The sequence below is a fragment of the Podarcis filfolensis genome, assembly GCF_964270895.1.
Source record: "Podarcis filfolensis genome assembly, chromosome: 2".
NCBI classification, from domain to species: domain Eukaryota; kingdom Metazoa; phylum Chordata; class Lepidosauria; order Squamata; family Lacertidae; genus Podarcis; species Podarcis filfolensis.
This window is the reverse complement of record NC_139605.1, coordinates 6,426,069-6,451,634: the sequence shown is the minus strand read 5'-3', so window position 1 is coordinate 6,451,634 and position 25,566 is coordinate 6,426,069. Positions and strand designations below refer to the sequence as shown.

General features: G+C 45.5%; 1 long non-coding RNA gene and 1 pseudogene across 2 annotated transcripts in view; one reads left to right on the top strand and one right to left on the bottom strand.

Moving 5' to 3' along the window:
• Window positions 1-25,566, top strand: part of LOC310758168 — a 32,534-nt pseudogene that overhangs the window by 4,642 nt on the left and 2,326 nt on the right. The window contains exons 4-14 of the transcript XR_014552324.1: window positions 482-504; window positions 1,286-1,404; window positions 1,804-1,836; window positions 3,019-3,533; window positions 8,255-8,844; window positions 11,597-11,692; window positions 19,738-19,968; window positions 22,196-22,218; window positions 22,988-23,106; window positions 23,503-23,535; window positions 25,210-25,239. The product of XR_014552324.1 is annotated as an uncharacterized misc_RNA (transcript). The remainder of the gene's footprint in view (window positions 1-481; window positions 505-1,285; window positions 1,405-1,803; window positions 1,837-3,018; window positions 3,534-8,254; window positions 8,845-11,596; window positions 11,693-19,737; window positions 19,969-22,195; window positions 22,219-22,987; window positions 23,107-23,502; window positions 23,536-25,209; window positions 25,240-25,566) is intronic.
• On the bottom strand, window positions 9,093-11,588 carry LOC310757411. The gene is made up of 3 exons (XR_014545176.1): window positions 10,993-11,588; window positions 9,365-9,779; window positions 9,093-9,222 (listed from the first exon to the last, which is right to left on the bottom strand). It is a non-coding gene; the product is annotated as an uncharacterized lncRNA (long non-coding RNA).

Here is a 25,566-nt window from a genome sequence, read left to right as displayed (position 1 = left end):
GGGGGTGGAGACGCTCCTTCAGGTACACTGGGCTGAGGCCATTTAGGGTTTGAAAGGTCAGCACCAACACTTTGAATTGTGCTCGGAAACGTACTGGGAGCTGCTTTATTACCCCTTTGGAGGCATTTTATGTTGCAGGTGCTTTTCTTATTTCCAGTTGGAAAGTAGAATTTGAAATTTGGGGACTTCTATGGAAGACAATTTGGGACAGTTCTCTGGTAGGATTATCCTGTAGGCTTACTTACGTCTGAATTGCACAATGCAAACTGGATTAAAGTTAATAAACTTGATACTTGAAAAATTAATAATTTCAGACTGGAGAAATAAAAGCTGTGAGAAACCAAAACTGGCTGATTCAGCCATTCCTACCCAAAACCTTGCCATGTGCCAGGCAGACTGACATCCAAGGGCCAGGGTCTGAGGGGGTCTTCCTAGTGTGGCCTGTGGGGTGCAGTGAATTCCCTTCTCTTTTTCCCTCTAGGATGTGAGAAGCACCTTGCAGAGGTAAGTGGATCTGGCTCATTTCCATTAGCATCACTCCATGAGGCCGGGATGCAAGAACCTCAGACATGGCCCTGCAGGGGCTGCAGGGGGGAGACTGGAGGAGTCACTCCCTGAGGCATCTCACAGGTAAAAGCAGGGCCCCCTCTTTGGGACTTGACAACGGGTAGATCACAGTTGGTCTTTTTATACTGTGAGTAGATCACAGTGTCTTGGGAGTTGGACGTGCCTGCCTCAGTTGTTTCCTTCTAGACTGACCAGTTCAGTCACTCTGCCAGCCACCCCACCCTGACTCAATCAAACTCCTGCCCCATAGAGCCCCTTGGGAGGGGGCGATTTCTCACCAAGGAGCAGGAATTGGCTATTTTCTTGACCATATTCCAGCTGCAGTATTTATATTTAAGGAATCACTCAGGTTCAGAGTAGAGGTTTTAAGGAACATTTCTTGTTTCCCAACAAAAGTGCATCTCGTTTTCTTCCTCACCCCTTCTCTGGGGACATCTAGAGAAAGGAAATGTGTGCTGTGCTGTCACCACCCTCAGACAATTCCTGCCCCTTGATACCATATGATTCTGCTGCTTCTTTGACTTGACACCAGTGGGGAGACTCAGAGGCCTGGGGTTGCTGTTTTGGCCCTTGGGGGTCTGGCTGAGGAGTCCGTAGTGAGGAAGAAACTCCCCACTCAGCGCCTGCCTGTCTCTCTAGGCCTCCTCTCAATACCTTTCTTTTCCTTTAACAGAAATTGCAGATTTGAATGGGCTGACATTGTTTTTCTTTTCACCAGGTATGAGAAAAGAGAGAGTCCAGAGAACCCACTGCCTTTCCCTCCAGAACTGAGGAACAGGATCTTGGAATCCTGTGATGTAAATCACCTTGTGGAGGATGCAATGAAACAATGGAAAGGTAATGAAAATTGGCTGCCAGGATTTCTCACTGGGAATTCTATTATTTCTTCAGAACTGAACATGCCAGGCTCTTACTGCATGGAATTGAGTAACCCCAGGATACCTTCCTTCTTGGGGCTCCAGCCTTCATTTCCTGTCCCCCAGAATGGCCCATGTATATTGTGACGCTGGGTCCTGTAAAGAAAGCCTGAACCAGAGCGTATCTGTTTTCAATTATATTGAAGCTCCTTTTCCTTTTGGTTACCAGTCTACACAATCTGGGGTTGTCCTTTTGGAGGTTCTGCTCTGAATGGAGTCAATTCAAGGATGCTACATTATGAAGTGTTACTTTTGTGTGGAGATTTATTTCAGGTGGAAGAGTGTTGCCCTTTCACTTTATATCTTTTTGCTTCCTCAGATGCTGTGTTATACAGAAAACAGATTCAGAAAGGTAAATTTCCAGGGGAGGAACAATTTGACAGGAGGGATGGGGACTGATATTTCATGGGTGTTGAACCTTCCCTTCTGCAGACTTTGTGGCAAGTGAGGGAGCTATGTGTATTATTATTATTATTCTTTTGTTGTTGAAAGTTAAGAACATTGCTACTAGCAATATATCACAGCTTCTATAGCCTACATATAGTAGGGGTATTTCAGAGGAGAGTCGTCATAGCGATCCATGGTTAAAAGTCAAAGTTGGCCAATGTGTCCTCTTTCTTGCTCTTCAAAATAGGGCAGCCCTACACTTGCCTATCATGACTGTCTCAGCCCCAAACTGGTAACCTTTTCAGTTATTCCCCGCTTCCCCCAGAGAACTAGTCTTATGGTATATATTAAATCCCAAAGAGAAGCATGGAATAAGCAGTCCTTTGTAAAATTGCCCTGCCACATGCCTCCTCTTCCCTGGCGGCAAGCCCTGAACTTCCAAGATGGTTGGGAGGAAGGAGAGACCAAGTGGGTGAGAGAGATGGAGAGCAGGAATAAACAGGCTCCCCACTGAACACGATTTTCACTTTTGTGCACGAGGGCCCAGAACATAACTCATGCGAAAGTGAGGGGAAGCCTATATGTGGTTTTGTGTTATATTTTTATGCTGTGGACCACCCTCAGACCTATAGATGAAGGGCAGTATGCAAATGTTGATATTATTATTATTATTATTATTATTATTATTATTATTATTATTATTATTATTATTACAGGGGGGTCCTCATCTCCCAGCCCAACCCAGAGCTCCCAAAGGCCAATTCCCACAGAGATTGTCAGAGGAAAGCAGCTTCTCTCCTCTCCTGCCTCCTCCAATTCTCCTCTCTTTCCTCTTAGATAACACAGAAGAGCTGAGTAAAAGGTTTCCTGGGTGGTTTTTCCGCTTAGAAAATGCCTGGGTTGAGAGGAGGGCAGGCACAATGGACATTGAATATAAGAAAGGGAAGGAAACTGAGTTAAAAATCAACCAGAAGATATTTATTCTGATCAAAGTCTGCAAGGAGGAGTCCCAGTCTTGCATGCGATGCAAATAAATCCCCTTGATCTGAAAGGGAATCTAGGTTTTTCGGGTGTTTCTTGGATAAAGATGTCCATCTCTCTCTCTCCGCTGCCTAATCTTCTCTTTCCCTCATCTTCTCCCCAACAGCAAATGTCACTCTGGATCCAGACACAGCCCATCCCAGGCTCATCCTGTCCGAGGATCGGAAAAGCCTGAGATGGGGAGACAAACCTCAAGCCCTGCCTGATAATCCTGAGAGATTCAGATGCTGGCCTTGTGTGTTGGGACGTGAGGGATTCACAGCAGGCAGACATTTCTGGGAAGTCACTGTGGAAAGTGGGAGATGGTGGGCTTTGGGGGTTGCCAGGAAGTCTGTGAGGAGAAAGGGCAGCTTCCCCTTTACACCTGAGAGAGGGATCTGGGCTGTAAGGAAGAGGGGAGGGAAGTACTGGGCCTGCACCTCCCCTTATCCCTCTCTTCTGTCCCTGAGGGAGAAGCCCAGGAGGATCCGGGTGACTCTGGACTATGAAGGGGGACGTGTGTCTTTTTCTGACGCCGACTCAGGAGCCGAACTCTACACGTTCTCAGGAGCCTCGTTCTCGGGAGAGACCCTCCTCCCTTTCTTTTATCTGTGGGGAAATGAAGCCCACTTAAGTATCTCCTGAGGAGACTAAATCTGCCTCTCAGGCCCAGCAGGAGTTTCTCTCCAGACCAGAGTGACTGACATAAAAAACATTTACCCACCAGGAGAACCTTGGGCAGTTTTTCAAGGGCTTCTTTGAGAAGATTCATTTTCCTTCCTTTCCCCAGAATTCCCTCTGCAGCTCACTTCTTCTTAAAGAGACAGTCACACTTTTAACAGTCCCAATAAATCATCTTTTCCTCACCTTCAGTCTTGTTTTCCTTTTGAGATGTCTGATTTGGCAGAGCACGAGACTCTTAATCCCACGGTTGCATAACTGGATTAATAGAGGACTAAAAAATGAACCCCGTCCCCCACATCAGGCAGGATAGCTCCTTACTCTGGAGACCTCAGATGGGAAGAAAATAAAAAAGAAATTGAACAGGGCGTCAGCTCCAAAGACCCTCTGCAAATACAGCCTCCCCATCTCCACACTTTGTCAGAAATGAACCTCATTGCATTGAGTGGGGCTTTGGCCCAGTTATATGTGTTTAGGGTTGCATTAATGTTCCATATTTACAGGCTGGATTCTGTATATCGGGGGCAGCAAATGGGGTGTCCTCTGGTTAATGCTGGACTCCAACTCCCCTCTGACGCATCCAGCATGGCCAGGGGTCAGAGAGGATGGGAGCTGCAGTCCGGCAGCTTCCGGAGGGGGCCCCATGGGCTGTGCTGCCCTATACATTACGCAGGGCACCTTCCCTGTGTTCCTCAGGCCCACTCCAAAAGCACAATGCTCCCCCAAGGAGCGTCATTTCGGCACCAGGTACATCTGATTTCTCTCCTGGGATACTAAGAGCTAGAACAACAATTGCCTGTGGAATTGACCCCTCAAAGATCTGGCAGGACTCTCTCTGGCTCCACTATCAGGGTTGCTGACTACTGACCTGTGCAGCCTGATCTCCTTTTCCTGCATTTCCCACGGGGAGGTGGCACATGTCAAAATAAAGACACCTTTGCCCCCCCCCCCACCTGCCTGAGGGCCACCTCCCCTTGCTCCATCTCATATATGATGTAGGCCATGTTTGTGTGTCATCGTAAGTTTCTCTGTGAGCTTCCACTCACCCCGTGGGAGGACACAAAAGTGGCCCATTTGGTCCAGTGCCCAAGAGGGGCCACCCAGACGCCCTTGGGAAACCTGCAAGCGGGACCAGTGTGTAAAACCAGCCTCCCCCTCCCTGCAGTTTCCAGCACCTGAGATTTAGAAGCCTTCTGCCTCTGGACTGTGGAGGCAGAGCAGAGCCATTGTGCTTCACAGCCTGGTGCTCCATGAATTTGTCCCCAGGTCAATGGGTGGAGCATGATAGTCTTAATCTAAAGGTCACCGGCTTGAGCACCACGTTGGGCAAAAGATTCCTGCATTGCAGAGATCTGGACTAGGTGACCCTGGTTGTAGCATTCAACTATGCAATTCCATGATTTTAAGTTGGTTGCCGTCTCTGCCTCCAGTGGCAGTGAGTTCCATGGTTCATTTACACGCTCCACAACGAAATGCTTTTTTCTGTCCTGGATCTCCCAACAATCAGCTTTGTTTGGGGGCCACGACTTCTAGTGCTATGAGAATCTGCAACGTGGATATCATGTGTCTCTGCCTCCCTGCCTCCATCGTGGGGACCAGAGCAGAGGGTGGGCAGTTTTGCTTGTCCCCTCCTGGGGCAGGAAGCCTCAACAGAGAACTTTCTTGAACTAACAACAACTGGCCATCTGCCTATGTCTTGTAACGTAGAAAAGGTGTGTGTTCTCCACTGCAAATCCGGTTGTAACCAACATTTCTCCCTCTTTTTTCTGTGAATGTGGCACTTTTCAAGAATATTTGCTGGTCGTATTCCCTAAATGAATTATCTGGTGTACGATTAATCCCTTCTTCTGAATGAAGCTTTTCCCACACTTGGGGCATTTTTTTTTCTTTTTATTGAATTTCACTTAAGTAACCAAAAGAGAAAACAAATCAACCATTTCAAGAAAAAAGAAAAAATATTCAAACATAACATAAATATAACATCAGTTTCTGTTACAGTTCTTTGTCTTCACTTAGATCTTCATATCTTTAAACATTTAAATCTTTCCTCCACACACCTATTGACCTCCATCCCTCCCGATTTCGGGCTTCTTAACAGAAAAAACTTTCTTTTTCCTGCAGCTGATAATTTTTAATGTTTTACACATTGTGAGATCTATATCAAACCTGCTATAGTTTTTAAGTTTCTATACAGTGGTGCCCCGCAAGACGAACGCCTCGCAAGACGGAAAACCCGCTAGACGCCTCCGTTTTGGAGGCGCTTCGCAAAACGAATTTCCCTATGGGCTTGCTTCGCAAGACGAAAATGTCTTGCGAGTTCCTGCAGGTTTTTTTCCCCTCCCCCCCTTCTTCTAAGCAGCTAAGCCGCTTATCAGCTGATCCGCTAAGCTGATAAGCCGCTAAAAGCCGCTAAACCGCTAATAGTGCTAATCCGCTAAGCTGTCAATGGGCTTGCTTCGCAAGACGAAAAAACCGCTATACGAAGAGCCTCACGGAACGGATTAATTTCGTCTTGCAAGGCACCACTGTAGTTCCCTTCAATGTATACCATAAATTTATTCCAATCACTATTAAACTTTGTATTTTTTTGGTTTCTAATTTTTTGTGCCATTTTTGCTAGTTCAATAAATTCGAATAATTTAATTTGTCAATCTCTAATCGTTGGGGTATTCATAAGGTTTCTCCTCTGCATGGGTCCTTTGGTGTTTGATCAGCGTATCTCACGGAGAAAAGTTTTTCCTGCACTCAGGGCATTTGTGAGGCTTCTCTCCTGTGTGGATGTTCTGATGGTCAACCAACCTACAAGGGTGATGGAAACTTTTCCCACACTCGGTGGGGTTTTTCCCCTGTGTGTGTCTTCCAATGTTCAATTAAGTTGCACGGGTGCTTGAAGTTTCTCCCACGATCATGGCACTCGTCCGGCTGCCCCCCCTGTGTGGGTTCTCCGGTGTTTGAGTAACGTATCTCTCCGGGAAAAGCTTTTTCCGCAGTCCTGGAATTCGTGAGACCTCTCTCCCGTGTGGGTTTGCAGGTGACTCTCCAAATTGGTCCTCTGGCTGAAGCTTTCTCCACAGTGGGAGCACTTGTGTGGTTTCTCTTCCATGAGGCCTCTCTGATGGCGCACCCAGATCTCTCACTGGGGAAAGGGTTTCTCATCCTCAGACCATTTGTACGCTTCCTCTCCCATGTGCATCCTCTGGTGCTCAGTCAGGGCGGATCCTCGCTGGAAGCTCTCCCCACACATGGAGCATTCATGAGGATGTCCTTCGGCATTCAGCCTCCCCAGACGCAAACTGTGCTGGCCGTTCCTCCTTTGGGCTTTCTGCTCCAAAGTGCACTGGGCTTTCACTAAAGGGAACTGGACTTCTGGGTGATGGCTGCGTTCATTTTCTCCCTGGTGTCCTTTGGACTCACGCTTTTGCTCTGCAATCTCAGCTAACAAAGGAATGTTCCTTAGGGATATTCCCTCTGGCACAGCTTCCCTTGGTGGGAAATCTCCATCTTGATCCTTTTACCTGCAGGTGAAACCAAAAACATTTTTTAAACATTATGTGTGTGGGAAACCCCTAAGCAGGACCTGGGAACAAGAGCCCCTCCTGGAGGCTCCAGCAACAGCTATTCAGGAGGATTACTGCTTCCAACCACAGAGGCAGAGCATATAACCATCCAAAGTCTTCAGGTAAAGGTAAAGGGACCCCTGACCATTAGGTCCAGTCGTGGCCGACTCTGGGGTTGTGGCGCTCATCTCGCTTTATTGGCCGAGGGAGCCGACGTACAGCTTCCGGGTCATGTGGCCAGCATGACTAAGCCGCTTCTGGCGAACCAGAGCAGCGCACGGAAACGCCGTTTACCTTCCCGCCAGAGCAGTACCTATTTATCTACTTGCACTTTGACGTGCTTCCGAACTGCTAGGTTGGCAGAAGCTGGGACCGAGAAATGGGAGCTCACCCCGTCGCGGGGATTCAAACCACCAACCTTCTGATCGGCAAGCCTTAGACCCTGTGGTTTAACCCACAGCGCCACCCGCGTACCCTACCAAAATCTTATCCTCGAGGAATTGTATCTAATCCCCTGTTAAAGCCCTCCAGGTTTTTCAGCCATTGGAAAGCACCACACTTTATTAGGAATATAGGAAGACTTTACACTGTGTAGTAATATTGATTAATAATAATAGCCAAGTCATACCAGGCATTCATATCTAGGGAAGGAACGCCATAACTGGGCTGCCACCATGCAGATGGTGCCTTCTGCCAGGTCCATCGAGGTCAGTCTTGCCTCCACTGACTGCCAGTGGCTCTGCAAGGTCTTCCCAACCATACCTGGAGATGTCCTGGCCAGGGATGATGGGAGCTGTAGTCTTAAGCAAACAGAGGGCACCAGGTGGGCAAGGCTGAAAGCGTCTGTTTCAATCTGAAGTTCTTTGCCAGCATGCTAAAAGGGGATAAAGTTAGAACTAGCAACCAGACTTTTAGGAGTTCTCTTCACGGAATCAAGTCCCACTTGCTAAATCAGAACTCCTGTCCATTTAGGGCAGAGGAGGATTTTCTCCCAATTCAAAAATGACAAGGAAGCCTATGAATGAAAAATGTTGCAGTATGAATACCACAACTTACTAGGTATGTGTGTGTTTGTGTGTAATCAAAAGCATGGGAAGCAATCCAGAAGCATTGTCTGCTACTTGAGAAAACATTCAGCAATTGCAAAGACCTGGAGACATGTTTTTTTTAATAAAATAAATAAATAATAAAGATCACGTGATCACTGAGTCATTTCCAGGAAGGGAAACTCCCACTAGCTGAAAACTGAAAAAGCGAAACTTAACTCGGGTCTTCAGTGCGAGGGAGGCATGGCTGCTGCGGGGGGTCACATCCAGAATCTCCGTGATGAAGCCACTTGCTCCATCTGCCTGGATTACTTCAAGGATCCAGTGACCATCCCAGAGTGTGGGCACAACTTCTGCCGATCCTGCCTGATCCTGTTCTGGGGGGAATCGGAGGCAGAGGCTTCCTGCCCTCAGTGCAGGGAAAGAGTCCAGAGAAGGAGCCTCGTCTCCAACCGGCAACTGGCTAATCTGGTGGAAATAGTGAAGAATCTCAGCCTTCAAGAGGGAAAGGAGGAAGGAGGGAAAGGGAGAATCTGCGAGGATCACCAGGAGCCCCTCAAGCTCTTCTGCAAAGTCCATGAAGCCCCCATCTGCCTGGTGTGTGACAGATCGAAGGAGCATGAAAATCATAAGGTGATTCCTCTGAAAGAGGCTTTCGAGGAATACAAGGTAGGAGATCTCTGGATCTGGAGGGGGAGAAATAAATAGCTGTGGATTCTTCTTGGGAGGTTTTCTTTTGAATTCTCAGGTCCAAAGTAGGCATGGCATTGATTGGTCGTTGTTTATCGCCTTGGAAGCAGCCCAGGGGAAGCCTGAGGGCTCCTGGGATGGCTGGAGGGGGGAGTTGAAGTCTTTCTCTCTGCCAGGGGGACAAGGGGATCTTGAAATACTCACAGCAGCTTCAAAGATTTGGGAGAGAAAGGGTTAACCTCATCCACATCCCCCTGAAAGGCTGCTTTGTACATATTTAGAACAGTAGAAATGTAAATGGCACATAGACAACTAAGTACATGTCTCCTTTGGTTACCAGGATTCCTCCTCAATGCCCTGCAAAACAGAGAGCAGCAAGGGATCAGCTGCGGGGGCGGGGGGGGGGGACTGTTAGCCAGGAATTGACCAGATGGTGCAGGATCCCACCCCCAAGTATCTGTTGGAAGCAGATTTGGGAGTGGGGAGTGGAAGCACCTACTGGTGGCTTATTCTGGGGGTGCTGTGGAGCCTCTGCAATGAGGTTTCAGTGGGGGGGGGCTGAGGATCTCCTCCCACCCCAAATGTCAAAGGACTCCGTGGTTCAGAGTAGCATCTGCAAAGACCAGGGGGAAAGATGACTTTTTCATGGTAACTCGGAATTGGACCTGTGCAATTATATACTATATATAATGCCTTTTAATTCCTTTTTAAAAATCACTTGTTCTACTACAGTGGTGCAAAAATGCTCCTGTGCCATGCAGTGCTACTAATGCCACAAAACAGTAATAATAGAAGCTGGTCCCTTTGAATTGGCGGGAGGACCAGACAGCAGTCTTCTGACCGAAGGAGATACTTGGGTGGATTCTGGCTGCAGCAAGAACTTCTTTGGCCCAGAAATGGAAAAAGCTGCAGCACTTGCCGTATTTTTCGCTCCATAGGACACAGTTTTTCCATCCTAAAAACTAAGGGGAGAAGTCTGTGCATCCTATGGAGCGAATGCAGGGGGGGAGGAAGGCAGGAAAAGCCCCCAAGAGCCACACACAAGCTTCGGGAGGCTCTTGCGGGCTTTTCCCCAGGAGGGAGAAGGGACTGACGCGGCCAGTCAGCCCCTTCTCCCTCCTCTAGAAAAGCCTTGCGCAATCTCTCCAGCCGCGGGAGGCTGCGCAAGGCTAAAGAAGCCAACTTTTTAAAAATCTCTCTATCTATTTAAAATCTATTTAAAAATCTCTCTTTTTCTTTTTTCATCCTTTCGCCACCCCCTTCTTTTCCTCTGGATCAGTGTTTTTATCTAGATTAACATTTTAGTTTGAAGGGGGGGATATTATAAAAAAGGAAACTTTGCAGCTTTTATTTTAGTATACAATAAAAACAGATTAAACAAAACACAAGAGAAGGAACTAGCATAGAAGAAGAAGAGAAAAGGGAAAGAGGGAGGATACAAAGCCATTTACCAGAGGTAGATCTTAACCCTTGCCTCACCTGGGAGCTTCTCTGGGCAGGAATTCCCTCGGCTTAAGTGGGGTGGGGGAAGAGTGGCAGGTAGGGGGGTACCTACCTAGACAGTGAAGCCACATGTCTCTCCAGTGAAAACTGGGAGTGGGCATTGTGTGAAGTGGCTGTGGATCTCCTGCCGCAGAATTGTAGGACTGTATAGAGTTGGGAGGGCTACCCGAGGTTCATCTAGCCCAGCCCCCTCACAATGTAGGAATCACAGCTAAAGAACGCCAGGCAGATGGTCCCCCAACCGCTGCTTAAAAGCCTCCAGTGGTGGAGACCCCCAACACCTTCTGAGGTCATAGAATTGCAGGGTTGGAAGGGAACCCCAGGAGTCATCTAGTCCAGCCCTGGTGGACAGCAGGCGCAATCCATCCCGTTGCACAAGGCTAAAGAGGAAGCCAAGGCAGCAAGCGGGATGGATCGCGCTCGCTGCCTTGTCTTCTTCTTTAGCTGCGCTGGAGAGGTTTAGCTCCTGGCTGGAGAGGTTGCGCGGCTATGGATCCCGCTCGCTGTCTTGGCTTCTTTGCTCTTTGGGGCTGGGGGGGGGGAATAATATTTTCCCCCTTGATTTCCCCCTCTAAAAACTAGGTGCGTCCTGTGGTCCGGTGCGTCCAATAGAGCGATAAATACAGTAAATCTCCCCTGGTGGCCCAAGCACACGTGGGGTCTGGCTACTGCAGAGAAAATAACTGCCAAATAGCAGAAAACCACAATTGCCATCTGACCCAAAAGAGGGGTTTGGAATGGGTGAAGTTTTGAGAAGCGCTGCTCTATCTCTGCATCTCTCGCCTCTTGGGCTGACCTCCCTATCTCTTTGACGCTAGACTGATACATCCCAGGTTGGATCCTGCCTTAGCCCTTCCTCCTCCTCCTCTTCCGACTTCTCCCTGAGACCTCAAGGTGAGAAGTCAGGCTGGGACCCCCAAGGAGAGGGGAGGAGGCTGAGAGATCACTCCACAAGGGAGGGTGTTTGAGAAAAGGTGAGGGGCTGCCAGCTCTACAGGCAAGGGGGGGGGGACCTAACTGGGATCCTGAGCCCCACAGGGGTGCTGAAGATAGAAGGTAGTTGACCCATGGAGCCATGGACCCAAAAAGGCTGAAAACCTCTGTGCTTTTATTTCCTCCAGGAAACTACTTTGCTATTCTAGCAAGGCTACTGGGCGCAAGAAGCCATTGTGGTTTTCATCTCTCTGTGTGTCTGAAACCAAAGCTGAGTTTTTCCTTTTCTCTTTAGGGAGAGATCTGTGGCCACCTGGAGATTCTGAGGAAAGAGAGAGAGGAAATTCTGGCCTATCAAGCAGATCTGGACAAGGAAAGCAAAGACCTCCTTGTAAGTGTCTCTGTTGTTACTAGACAGGGAACAAGCACTTGAGACCTCCAGGTACAGGGCAGTGTATAAATTCAATAGAGAAGAAGAGGAAGAGGAAGAGGAAGAGGAAGAGGAAGAGGAAGAGGAAGAGGAAGAGGAGGAAGAAGAAGAAGAAGAAGAAGAAGAAGAAGAAGAAGAAGAAGAAGAAGAAGAAGGGAGTCAGGACTGAGAAGTGATGGGGAATCTGCCCATTTCAGCTTCTCCTCATTTCTCATTTTTCATATCAGTCTGTTTATTAATATACTGTTCTGAAAATGAATCAAATGTTAGGGTAGCTACCTCCTTGTATAAATATTTTGATCTGTACTTTACCCTCATAAATACATTTTTTGTGAATATTACCTGGCTGGGTCAAGCTTGGAAATATCAGAATTTTAAAACTCTGTTTTGGTCTCCATATTTTTTCAGCAAGAGCAAATTAGGCAAGTTCACCTTTGAATGCAGCTAAATGGAGTTTATTTCCCCTTGTCATTTATTATGTGAATAGCAGTCAAGGAGAAGCCTGAGGACTTGTGAGCTGAAAGGGTGGAAGCAATTCAATCCAAATCCTGATTTACTATAAATATTACTAAAGAACTGAATTCTAAATGAAAATGTGTTCATTTTTAGGAAACTTAGGCTTTTTTTAAACCTTTAAAGAAACCAGGGGAGCTATGGGGATGAACTCTGCACTTTGTTCTCCTCTGTTTCTGTTCCTTCCTACACCTAAATGGCCCCAGTCTAAACTGAGGGGTGTTTTATGTCCCTGGATGTTCTCTGAACAACTGTGAACTCTGGTTATGCCATGCCCCAAAACATGCAGGGAACATCCATGGCTAGGGAAAAAGAGCTCCTTCCTTTAGGCTGTGTCTGTCTGCAAAATACAAGTCAACAGAAACAGCAATGGAGAGGGCCTCCCCTCAAAATACAGGTTTACTTCTTTAGCCACTGAAGGTTTCATGTCTATAGAAATATCAGAAGTGTCCTCCCTGTGGAATTCTCATAATTTTCTTTCTGCTGTTTCGAGGCTAAGCACATGTTACTGTGATAGGAATTTTATGGTCTTAGATATATGACAACGTTCATAACCACACGTACATAGATCAGCACAGGAAAGCCAACCTGGAACCATTTTGATTCCTAAACTGAGTAAATGTTTCTCTGCATGGTCAAAATGGAAAAGCCTCCCCATTGTCTCTTCCTTCACAAATCCTGTCTTAATCTGTGTTTGAATAAGGGTGTGAGCCTTGGGCTCCCCAAGAAATCCAATCAAGTAACCTGCCAGACAGGAAATAAACAAAGCGACAGGAGAAAACAACATGCAAATGTTCTGTTTTAGACCGCCTTATCTGAGGGGTGGTCTTAGGTTACACCCCTTCTGTGATGAATGCATAATGTTTCTGGGGGTGGTCTTGATCTAGAGGATGGGAATTTCAAAAGTCTTTATAAGCCCTTGCACAGCATTTTTGGGGGGTCCTCTTCCTCTCCTGCGTGTGAGGGGAGTACCCTGTTGCAACAGATCAATAAAGATCAAGCTTACTAGCTGCTTTGCTTCTCAAATATTCTCTGGTTGGCCTCTGTTATTTTCTCCTACCAATAGGGAACCTATGTAAGGACTCTATATGGGCTCTTGGATACCCCATAAGGGAAAAGGGCATACTTTTATTTACAACAGATGGCGACCACGCACGAAGGGACTTTTGGTTACCCGGATTCTGGAGGCGAGGAAGGACTGGTTATCCAGCGCGCACCAGGCAGTTTGCCAGGAGGAATAACCAGTCCTCCATCGATCCCAGGGTCTGGAAATAACTGGAGGTTCAGCGGGGTTAACCAGGGGAAGCAACGCTTGATCAGGCCGGCCTTAAACAACCAGTCAAGAGATCATGGGATCACCAGGAACAGCGCATGCGGAAGTGAGTATTAAGTAGGAAACACGGGTAGTGGGTTGGGTTCTCTAAACCACAGCAACCAAAATTCTTTAATTCTTCCTTTCCCCTTCAAATCTAAAATTTCTACTTTTTTCCTCATCTAAAAATTGCCTTCTCTTCCTTTCTGTCCCCTCGATCTCAACACCAGCCCTAGCCCTTCGGAGTATGCCCAGGCAAAAGTTTTGTGTGACTTCTTTCATTTCCCTTCTACAGTCTATATGCCGACCTATTCCTTCGGAGTTTTGCCCAGAAAAAGGTCGTGCTTTTTCTTCTGTACTGAAACTATAACTCCCAGGTGCAGCCGCACCTCTGCCATGGCAATCTTTGTTAGAGATGACCTGTGAGCAGAGAAAGCAAGGGCACCTGATTCCTTTCCTTCTTTGTCATTTCTGAGTCCCAATCTGGCACTGCGCTACGCAAGCGTCCAGTAGGGAACTCTCAGGTTAGATTGTAAGAGGCAGAAGGTTGCTGTGGGCTCCCCGGCTGAGTAATGACCAAAGGGGGGGGGGGGTTGAGATCGCTGACCGCACTGTTAGCTTAGTAGCCAGGAAAGGCCAACAGCTGTACCAGCCTAGTAAGTCAGGCCAGACGAACGGCGGTGTGTCACAGTACTAATTCTCGGAGTTGTCCAAATTGAGTCTACTGTGGGGTTATTTATTGTGTTTCCTGAAAAGTGGGGATAAAACCCCGACTGCAGTATAAAAGTAAAAGCTAGCGCTATTAAAATTCTTAATCAAAGAAATGAACCCGCAGACTCCTGATGGGAAAGAAGCCCAGTTGGCGCTTATTTCCGGCCTGGACTCTGACAGTCCCCTTCAATTTGTGTTTAAGAAACGTTTTTCCTGTGTTTAAATTGTACTTAGGTAACATCCAGCAGCTGCTTATCTTAAATGTGCCATCTAAAATAAAAATGCAAGCTTGCTCCAAAATTTTAAATCTAAGAAAGCCATGTTGGGCCTTATCAATCTTAAACAAGACAAAAATGAGAATGAAGTGTGCAAATGTTTGTTATTTGAGAGAGGCTCAAAAGAGTCTTCCTCCTTGTATGTACTTCATTAAGCATATGCCTATGAAAGTATGGTCTTCCTTCTAAGAAAAATATCTGAGTCCAGTTTTAACTTTGATTTGGTTGGACAGAAGAGTTATTGTAAGGCTCCTGATATCAGTCTCTATAAGACCTCCTGGCCTCTTTTCTTAGAAAATGCCCCCCCTTGTTTCATTCTGTCTCTTTCAGGGGTTTTTCCTTCTTACTTCTGTGCCAGGTAAATTTACTCCCGAGTAAGCTTCCTTTAAAGGAAACTGCAAAGGGGGGGGGCATAGATTAGGCTTACTATTCCTCTGCAAGTTCAGGAAAAATTGTTCACTTTTGTATTCCTTTTAAATCAAATCTATGGCTGTTTTAACTATGCTTTATAAGAGATCCTCTCCCTATCTTAGGAAAAATGTTCACTTCAATCTTCTTTTAAAGATAATTTCTCTAGGAACTTGCACTCTTTAGTCTAAGGAAGCAAACTCAAACTATCTCAAGATCTGCTAAAAGGGTTCTGTGTAAAGTTGGGTACTTTTATTTTCCTCTTCCTTAGTACATGATAGGAGCATGGCTTGCGGTCTCCTCCCCAGTTGTGTCTGTGTACATAAGTATGTGTGTGTGTCTCGGGTAGTACAAATCTTGCTATGAACACTGTATTTTAGGGTTGGACTAGATGACCCCAGGGTCCCTTTCAGCTCTCTCAATTTGTGGCTGTGTGGAGGGCCATGTGTCTGCAAGCATGTGATGAGTTGAAATTCAGCCCAACTTTGCTCTTTGTTTTTGTTTTTTTAAAAGGTGAGAGGTAAAAGCCCTGATGTTTTGAAGCAGAACTGGTGATATCAGGCATTTGAGTGATTACAGTGTTTATCATTTTGTCTATTATTTACAAAAATCAAACTTGAAAGTCTATTCAAAGTTTAAGCACATAAAAATTCATATAGTCAAGTAGAATGAGCCTTGACCATCTATCCTGTAAATAAAGGGCAGAAAATTTTGTCTGCAAAATGGTAAGGCTGAAATGACTGAGAATGTTAAAATCTTATGAATTCTGACTCTCTGGCCATTTTTTCCCATATATAAGGGCGTGGCAGATTGTTCCACAAATGGCCGGAGGGATATTAGCCCTTTCCTGTACATAAAGGAAGCAGTCCCTTTGCTTGGGCTGCAATTGCTAGCTTTGGTGAATTGCTGAGTTTCTCTTTTTTGTTTTAAAATCTAACCCTATTTTTAAAATCTACTCCTTACCCTTCCCTTCCCTTATTCAAATTCTAATTTAGCCAAAAGATGCAACATTTTCAATAGTATAAAAGGTTTGCTGAGACATGAACTCCGCACATGCACAGAGGCTAGATCAGCTTACAAAAAGAGAGAGAGAGAGAGAGAGAGAGAGAGAGAGAGAGAGAGAGAGAGAGAAAGGAGGGGGGAGAGAGGAGGTTTGGAGAGCTTGGGCTGCAGGGAGAAACCTATCCAAATTTCCTTATGTAAAACTTGGAACCATTGAGGGAAATCACCCTTAATGTGTCTTTTGCTCCAAAGGCTACTTAAGACTGAACCATCAAAAGTCAAGAGGTTGCCAAGTTTCAAATCTTAACATGCCAAATTCTTTTCACAGGTAAATATCAAAGCACTCCCACTGACTTCTCACATGAAATAATTTTCCCTTTTAACAGGATATGTGAACCCCACTAAGAAAGTGTTTGTCCCTTCTTTTCTCCCACAGCAACTTTCTTTCTGTTCTGTGAAACAAGTCTGAAACCTTGCTGTATTAGTGACTTCCATCTCTTTGTGGCTTTGACACTTTAAGTTACAAATAATCTGTTTTCATTTATTAAATCAGTTTTTCCATGATGTCTATGAAATTAATCGAAGCACAACCAAACATTGTTTGTGGAATGGTATTTGTTTACCTTTTTGCCTGAGTATTATTATTTTTGGTTCCTCATAGGTCATTGTGTGTGTGTGTGTGTGTGTGTTTTACTTTGGGGACATGTCCATCACATATTGAAAGTCATTTTAAGCCCTTTTCCATTGTTTTCCCATTTTTTCAGTCCAGTAGTAATCTGTGTGGTTTTGATAATATCTTTGTATTATTTAATAATAATTCTTTTCTAAATTTGATGTCTTTGTGTCAAGTCTGTTTTCATCTGACTGGTAATCTAATTTTTTGCTTTCTTTTTTATTTTTTAACCTTTGTTGTATTTTTTACAGTTCTCTTTCTATACATGTGGAGTAATTTTTTATTTAATAATATAAAAAAAACAACAAAAACTAAGTGAAGGAAAGCAAACAAACTTAGCAGATAATAACAGTAATTATATGGAAATATGATAATAATATTGAAATGAATAAAATGCTTAATCCGCTAAGATTTTTTGTTATTTGCAGCTTCCCACAGAAACTGAAGGACATCCTTTTTGCCTTTCGCCCCTTCCCTTTTCTAACTCTGTCTTTTAAGTCCCCAAAACCCTGCCCCTTACAGGATATCACTTCTACAAATGCGTTACTACAGATCCAATGAAAAGCTTCGCCACCACAAGACCTGCAACAACAACAGACACCAAAGTTTTCAAAGTGGCCACAGCTATCTCTTTCAAAGGATATAGACTGTCGGGGAAGTGGGGCTGACAAAGGGGGGAGGAGTTGAATTGCAAGGACATTTTCTCACTTTTGAACCTCAAGACTGTGCTCCGGCATTGAGAAGATACATGCGTAAAATATCACAATTGTCTCAAGATATGCAACTGATACTTAATTAGTTTGTTTTGTATTATGCGTTATTATGTAGGAATGTTGAAATGTGTCTGACAGTGTGTTATTTTCACAAATGGGGGGGGGGCTATTTTTGTGGCTATTTTTGTGTGTAATTGTTTTTAAGTTTAATGTCTTATTCCTTACACCCCAGTGGAGGATTCTCATACATTTTATGCGTTCTAATAGACTAGGCTATTGTGTAGTCCAACGTTTAGATTGTCCCACCTGGCACTATGCCAACCTTCCCTACCCATTTTAAAAATGTGCTAAAACTCGCTTTACCAAGGAGAAGCTTCTAAGATACATGAAGGTGGATATGCTTTGGTTTAGCAGGAATGATCCCTTATAGAGTTAAATTGACTTATTTGGACAAGTGCCCTTTTTAAGAATGGTTTTCTTTTAACAGTTTGTTTTGATAAGTTGAGAACCATGAGCATATATAAATTATAATTGGACTCAGTTTGAATTGGGCAAGTGTATCCAGGCTGCAATTAGCTTTTTGGTCCTTTAAGTGCAAGTGAGCAACTTCCCATGAGTGCAAGACCACAGCCTATAATAAAATCCCACAGAAAGGCCAAGGCAAAGACATCTCTCTCATGAGATGTCCAAACCTGTGCCAGCTATGGTGAATGCCAGGCGACATGGTTAAATGAAAGCCCCGAGGGGATTCAACAGGATGTGTTGCTGTAGCACTATGCTGGTGTGAGACCACAGAAGAGCTAGCTTGACACCTGAGAAACACACAAAAATGGCGAAGGACAAAACACCAACTGCATTTTTCAGTCAGTAGTGGACCTTCCTGCTAAATGTAAAGCATAGCCACTATTGAGAAAATGTTTCTCCCAAGAGCTAGAATGCCACAAGTAATTTAGTAACAAAATGCAACATATGTTATTTTTATATGATATATTTATACAAAGGCATCCATTTACAACATACGATGTTATTATTTGTGGGGCAAAAATTTTTAAGAAAAATTCTAGCCCCAAAGGGGGGATGATGTGATAGGAATTTTATGGTCTTAGATATATGACAACGTTCATAACCACACGTACATAGATCAGCACAGGAAAGCCAACCTGGAACCATTTTGATTCCTAAACTGAGTAAATGTTTCTCTGCATGGTCAAAATGGAAAAGCCTCCCCATTGTCTCTTCCTTCACAAATCCTGTCTTAATCTGTGTTTGAATAAGGGTGTGAGCCTTGGGCTCCCCAAGAAATCCAATCAAGTAACCTGCCAGACAGGAAATAAACAAAGCGACAGGAGAAAACAACATGCAAATGTTCTGTTTTAGACCGCCTTATCTGAGGGGTGGTCTTAGGTTACACCCCTTCTGTGATGAATGCATAATGTTTCTGGGGGTGGTCTTGATCTAGAGGATGGGAATTTCAAAAGTCTTTATAAGCCCTTGCACAGCATTTTTGGGGGGTCCTCTTCCTCTCCTGCGTGTGAGGGGAGTACCCTGTTGCAACAGATCAATAAAGATCAAGCTTACTAGCTGCTTTGCTTCTCAAATATTCTCTGGTTGGCCTCTGTTATTTTCTCCTACCAATAGGGAACCTATGTAAGGACTCTATATGGGCTCTTGGATACCCCATAAGGGAAAAGGGCATACTTTTATTTACAACATTACGGAAATTACGGGGGGGGGGCACATCTTTAAAGTTAAATATTACAAATATTATGCCTGAATATATCCTTCCAACTTGACAGCTGAGGAAAGTCACCTAGCTTTAAAAAATAATATAAAATCATCTCCTTTCCCAGTTCCCCCCATTCCAAAGCTATTTTCCCCTTGCAAAAGGACTCCAGGAAGTTCTCAGAGGTGACAATTGCTGGGCTCATTGTTAGCCAAGGGAAGCCAAATCTCATCACCTGACTCCCTCAGGCTCCAGACATGCAAAGGGACTTCTATTGCACTTTTGGGGTACTTAAGTGGGTACTTAAGACAAATTTGTCTATGCTAATCTTATACCTGAGTCTTGCCCTGCCATGTCTGCTTATGCTAATCTTGTACCAAGGACTTGTCTGGACATGTTTGCCAAGGTTACCCCCTCCCCTTCGAACTGTATTCTGGGATGTGGTGGGAAAGTTTTAAAAGTCTTTGTCATCCCATCCTCAGGGTTCAAATTTGCTTTTGAACCTATTGCGCAATAAACTTTGGTCTACAGCTATTTGCTCCGGTTGGCTGGTCTCCTTCCTTTATTCCGCAGGGACCCGCAGGCTATGCCCGACGAGCTGGGTGACTGAGCAGCCTCACACCTAGATATTTCCCTAACAGCACCAAACACACTCAGACCTCCTCTTTTCTTGCAGAAATTAACAGAAACAGAGAGGCTGAAGATTGTGGAGAAGTTCAGAGAACTGCGCCAGTTCCTGGAAGAACAAGAAAAAGGTCTGCTGAGTGATGTGGAAGAGGTGGAGAAGGAGATTGCAGGCAGAAGGGATGAGCAGCTGGCCAGACTCTCCAGGAAACTCTCCTCTCTTGAGAGGATCATCCAGGAGATGGAGGAGAAGCGTCAGCAGCCAGCGAGTGAACTCCTGCAGGTAAGACGGTGGCAGGAACAGCCCAAGGCTCCAGGAAAAGGCTGCCTCCAATCCTTTATGTGTCTCTTTCATGTATTCAAGGAGTGCAGGGGCTCAGATGATGGAGCCTCTAGTCAGGTATCTAATGGACAGGAAGACCCAAGAGACCTGGGATGCTTAACTCACCTGAATGCAGACTAGAGATTCTTCTGTGTTCTTGATGGAACAGGAGGTGGTTTTCTGCTCTTTGCTGATGATTTGTCTCCAAATGCCTTCCTTCTTGGCAATGCTGCCTTCCTGCCCTGGGCTGGGCTTCAGCAAGGATGAGTTCAGGCCTCCTTCCGACATGAGCCAGTCTCTTGACCAAACTTCTCTTCCCGTTCCCTCCACAACTTCTGGGTTGATCCCCTTCACAATGGATACAGAGCGGCCCAAAATGGTGCTCAGTCACAGTGACCAAAGAGTAAGACAGAGGGACTCATCCAGACTGCTGCTTGTCCCACCCCTTTCCTCAAGGAAAACCTGCCGCTCTTTACTGATGAATTAGAGCAAACCTCAGCCAGGTTTTCTCCAGATTGACGTTTGCTTAGATGTTGAACTAAGGAACAGGTTTTTCCTGATGGAAAGCGGCAGGGCAAAGGCAAAACTACCTGGACCTGTGTTTTCTGGGCACTGGAAAAGCAGAAGTGTGGATGAGCCCAAAGAAACACTCAGCTATATAATAATAATAATTGTTGTTGTTTAGTCGTTCAGCCGTGTCCGACTCTTTGTGACGCCATGGACCAGAGCACGCCAGGCACTCCTGTCTTCCACTGCCTCCCGCAGTTTGGTCAGACTCATGTTTGTAGTTTGTAGTTTGAACACCGTCGAACCATCTCGTCCTCTGTCGTCCCCTTCTCCTTGTGCCCTCCATCTTTCCCAACATCAGGGTCTTTTCCAGGGAGTCTTCTCTTCTCATGAGGTGGCCAAAGTATTGGAGCCTCAGCTTCACGATCTGTCCTTCCAGTGAGCACTCAGGGCTGATCTCCTTAAGAATGGATACGTTTGATCTTCTTGCAGTCCAAGGGACTCTCAAGAGTCTTCTCCAGCACCATAATTCAAAAGCATCAATTCTTCGGCGATCAGCCTTTTTGATGGTCCAGCTCTCACTTCCATACATCACTACTGGGAAAACCATGGCTTTAACTATACGGAGCTTTGTTGGTAAGGTGATGTCTCTGCTTTTTAAGATGCTGTCTAGGTTTGCCATCGCCTTTCTCCCAAGGAGCAGGCGTCTTTTAAATAACAACAACAACAACAACAACAACAACAACAACAACAACAACAACAACAACAACATATTTTTGTCCCGCCCATCTGGCTGGGTTACCCCAGCCACTCTGAGCGGCTTCCAACCAAATATTAAAAACAATACAGCATCAGACATTAAAAACGTCCCTAAGAAGGGCTGCCTTCAGTTTTCTTCTAAAAGTCAGATAGTTTTTTACTTCCTTGACATCTGATGGAAAGGCGTTCCACAGAGCAGGTGCCACTACCAAGAAGGCCCTCTGCCTGGTTCCCTGTAACCTCACTTCTTGCAAGGAGGGAACCGACAAAAGGCCCTCGGCACTGGACCTCAGTGTCCAGGCAGAACGATGGGGGTGGAGACGCTCCTTCAGGTACACTGGGCTGAGGCCATTTAGGGTTTGAAAGGTCAGCACCAACACTTTGAATTGTGCTCGGAAACGTACTGGGAGCTGCTTTATTACCCCTTTGGAGGCATTTTATGCTGCAGGTGCTTTTCTTATTTCCAGTTGGAAAGTAGAATTTGAAATTTGGGGACTTCTATGGAAGACAATTTGGGACAGTTCTCTGGTAGGATTATCCTGTAGGCTTACTTACGTCTGAATTGCAAATGCAAACTAGATTAAAGTTAATAAATTATAATCTAAGACAAGAGATGGGATGGAATCTTCTCCTGAACCCACAAATATTAAATTTCCCAAAAATGCTGGTGGATTTTCATAAGGATTCTTAAAAAATAATTGTAAACAGATGTGGAAATGTGGAGAACTTGATACTGGAAAAATTCATAATTTCAGATTGGAAAAATAAAAGCTGTGAGAAACCAAAACTGGCTGATTCCACCATCCCTGCCCACAACCTTGCCATGTGCCAGGCAGACTGGCATCCGAGGGCCAGGGTCTGAGGGGGTCTTCCTAGTGTGGCCTGTGGGGTGCAGTGAATTCCCTTCTCTTTTTCCCTCTAGGATGTGAGAAGCACCTTGCAGAGGTAAGTGGATCTGGCTCATTTCCATTAGCATCACTCCATGAGGCCGGGATGCAAGGACCTCAGACATGGCCCTGCAGGGGGGAGACTGTAGGACTCACTCCCTGAGGCATCTCACAGGTAAAAGCAGGGCCCCCTCTTTGGGACTTGACAATGGGTAGATCACAGTTGGTCTTTTTATACTGTGAGTAGATCACAGTCTCTTGGGAGTTGGACGTGCCTTCCTCAGTTGTTTCCTTCTAGACTGACCAGTTTAGTCACTCTGCCGGCCCCCCACCCTGACCCAATCAAACTCCTGCCCCATAGAGCCCCTTGGGAGGGGGCGATTTCTCACCAAGGAGCAGGAATTGGCTATTTTCTTGACCATATTCCAGCTGCGGTATTTATATTTAAGGTGTCACTCAGGTTCAGAGTAGAGATTTTAAGGAACATTTCTTGTTTCCCAACAAAAGTGCATCTCTTTCTTCCTCACCCCTTCTCTGGGGACATCTAGAGAAAGGAAATGTGTGCTGTGCTCTCACCACCCTCAGACAATTCCTGCCCCTTGATACCATATGATTCTGCTGCTTCTTTGACTTGACACCAGTGGGGAGACTCAGAGGCCTGGGGTTGCTGTTTTGGCCCTTGGGGGTCTGGCTGAGGAGTCCGTAGTGAGGAAGAAACTCCCCACTCAGCGCCTGCCTGTCTCTCTAGGCCTCCTCTCAATTCCTTTCTTTTCCTTTAACAGAAATTGCAGATTTGAATGCGCTGACATTGTTTTTATTTTCACCAGGTATGAGAAAAGAGAGAGTCCAGAGAACCCACTGCCTTTCCCTCCAGAACTGAGGAACAGGGTCTTGGAATCCTGTGATGTAAATCACCTTGTGGAGGATGCAATGAAACAATGGAAAGGTAATTAAAATTGGCTGCCAGGATTTCTCACTGGGAATTCTAATATTTCTTCAGAACTAAACATGCCTGGCTCTTACTGCATGGAATTGAGTAACCCCAGGATACCTTATTTCTTGGGGCTCCAGCTTTCATTTCCTGTCCCCCAGAATGGCCCATGTATATTGTGACGCTGAATCCTGTAAAGGAAGCCTGAACCATCTGTTTTCAATTCTACGGAACCTCCTTTTCCTTTTGGTTACCAGTCTACATAAATCTGGGGTTGTCCTTTTAGAGGTTCTCCTGCTCTGAATGGAGTCAATTCAAGGATGCTACATTATGAAGTGTTACTTTTGTATGGAAATTTATTTCAGGTGGAAGAGTGTTGCCCTTACACTTTATATCTTTTTGCTTCCTCAGATGCTGTGTTATACAAAAAACAGACTCAGAAAGGTAAATTTCCAGGGGAGGAACAATTTGACAGGGGACTGATATTTCATGGTGTTAAACTGTCTGTTCTGCAGATTTTGGGACCCCCATCAATGGCGTAACTCTGGGAAACAGTCCTCTAGGGGGTTTGGGCTCTTTGTCTGTCCCATGAATGAACTGGGAGAGGGTTTGAAGGTTTGGATTGGGGGCAGAGCTTGTCCCTACAAAGAACCTGCACACCAGTCTGAGTTCCATTCCTGCCTATAGACTAGTATCCTGGTTTCACCCTCGATTTTACAGATTTTGCTTTCTTTGATAAATCGATATACTGCTCAATTGTGGGGGGAAAGCCTCAGAGCCTTACAATATCTTACAAAACCTTAAGGAGGATCCTGCAGGGTCAGTCCAATGTCCATCTTGTCATGTTCTCATGTATAGGGAACCTCCCCTGCGTTTTGTTTTCCCTCCACACAATCTGGAGAGGTTCTTTTGGGGCTTTTGAGATCAGCCCCATTCCAGGAGGGAGGACTTCCCATTGCATGAGACCCTTTGAATTACAGGGTAAAGCTCTGCCGATTCTTCCTCTGGTTTGTCAGCATGCTTGGAAATTCCGGTTTCAACAGCTTTTTCCCACTAGTTCACTTGACGCAGATGTTAACCTTCCTCCAGCCATTCAGTACAGATCCCCATTTTATTTATGGATTTTGAATGATTGTATTCCGCCATTTTCTAGTATGGTTTACCATTTCTGATTTCCCCATGGAATTATGGAATAGTAGAGTTTGAAGGGATCCCAAGGATCATCTAGTCCATGGGTAGGCAAACTAAGGCCTGGGGGCTGGATCCGGCCCAATCTCCTTCTAAATCCCGCCCGCGGACTGTCTGGGAATCAGCGTGTTTTTACATGAGTAGAATGTGTCCTTTTATTTAAAATGCACCTCTGGGTTATTTGTGGGGCATAGGATTTTGTTCATTCCCCCCCAAAAAAATATATAGTTCGGCCCCCCACAAGGTCTGAGGGACAGTGGACCGGCCCCCTGCTGAAAACGTTTGCTGACCCCTGATCTAGTCCAACCCCCTGCAATGCAGGAATCACAGCTAAACAGGTTAGTTGTTTTAATTCCTTAGGCCTTCAGTTGTTGTCTTTCAATTACTTGTTTTATGATGTCATCTTTTGCTTGAAATAAGGAAACAACAGATGCTATGTGTCAGGGAACTGCCATCTGAGACGAAGGAGGTGAAAGGGCTCACGGAGGGTGAGAGAGACCATTCAGTGGAAGAGGGGACCAGCAGGGGGAGAAGTGGAGTTCCAAGGGAAAGTGAGTCGGAGGGAGGGCTCAGAGACACTTCAAGCGAGAACAGTGGGGAGGTTTCAGGACCTCCTGTAGGGACAACCACTCCTCGGCGGAAACTGTCACGCCGAGAGTCCAGAAGACGCGTTTCCGTTAAGGAGCTTTTATGCTGGAAGAAGTTCCGTAAACGCCCACTGTCCGATTCAACGAGCGATTGATGGAGCCATGCTTAAGGAGCTCCATCACAGACAGAGGTTTGGGGACTTAGCCAAACTCTGAGGGATTAGGATTTTACGCACAAGCAGCTCACCATCCCATCACACTATGTTATGGTGATGTTTTGTAAAAAGATATTCTTTGAACTATTGCAGTGTAGACCATTAAGCCTCTCTTTTTGCTTCCTCAGATGTCCAGTCACTCAGAAGTCTCCAGAGAGGTAAAATTCACATGGATATTCCAGTTCACAGGAGGGGGGGGACTAGTGTTTCATGGGGGGTCAAGAGTCTCTTCTGTACACTTGAGAACCATCCACAGCTAGACTCTAGCCCTGCTGTTTGTGCCACAAAGGCAGAGAGGGTGGACTTGAAGGGGAGAGAGAAACTTCCCAGAAGGATCAGGCGGAGGAGGGAAGAGCTTTACTCCTGGCTAGAGTTGGGTTGCTTTTCCATCATGTGACCTTTTTCAGGTCTGGTTGCCAAATGTCCTCTTTTCACCAGCCATGTCTTCTATTTTCATGATCAAAATTTCTTAAAATTTGTATCGG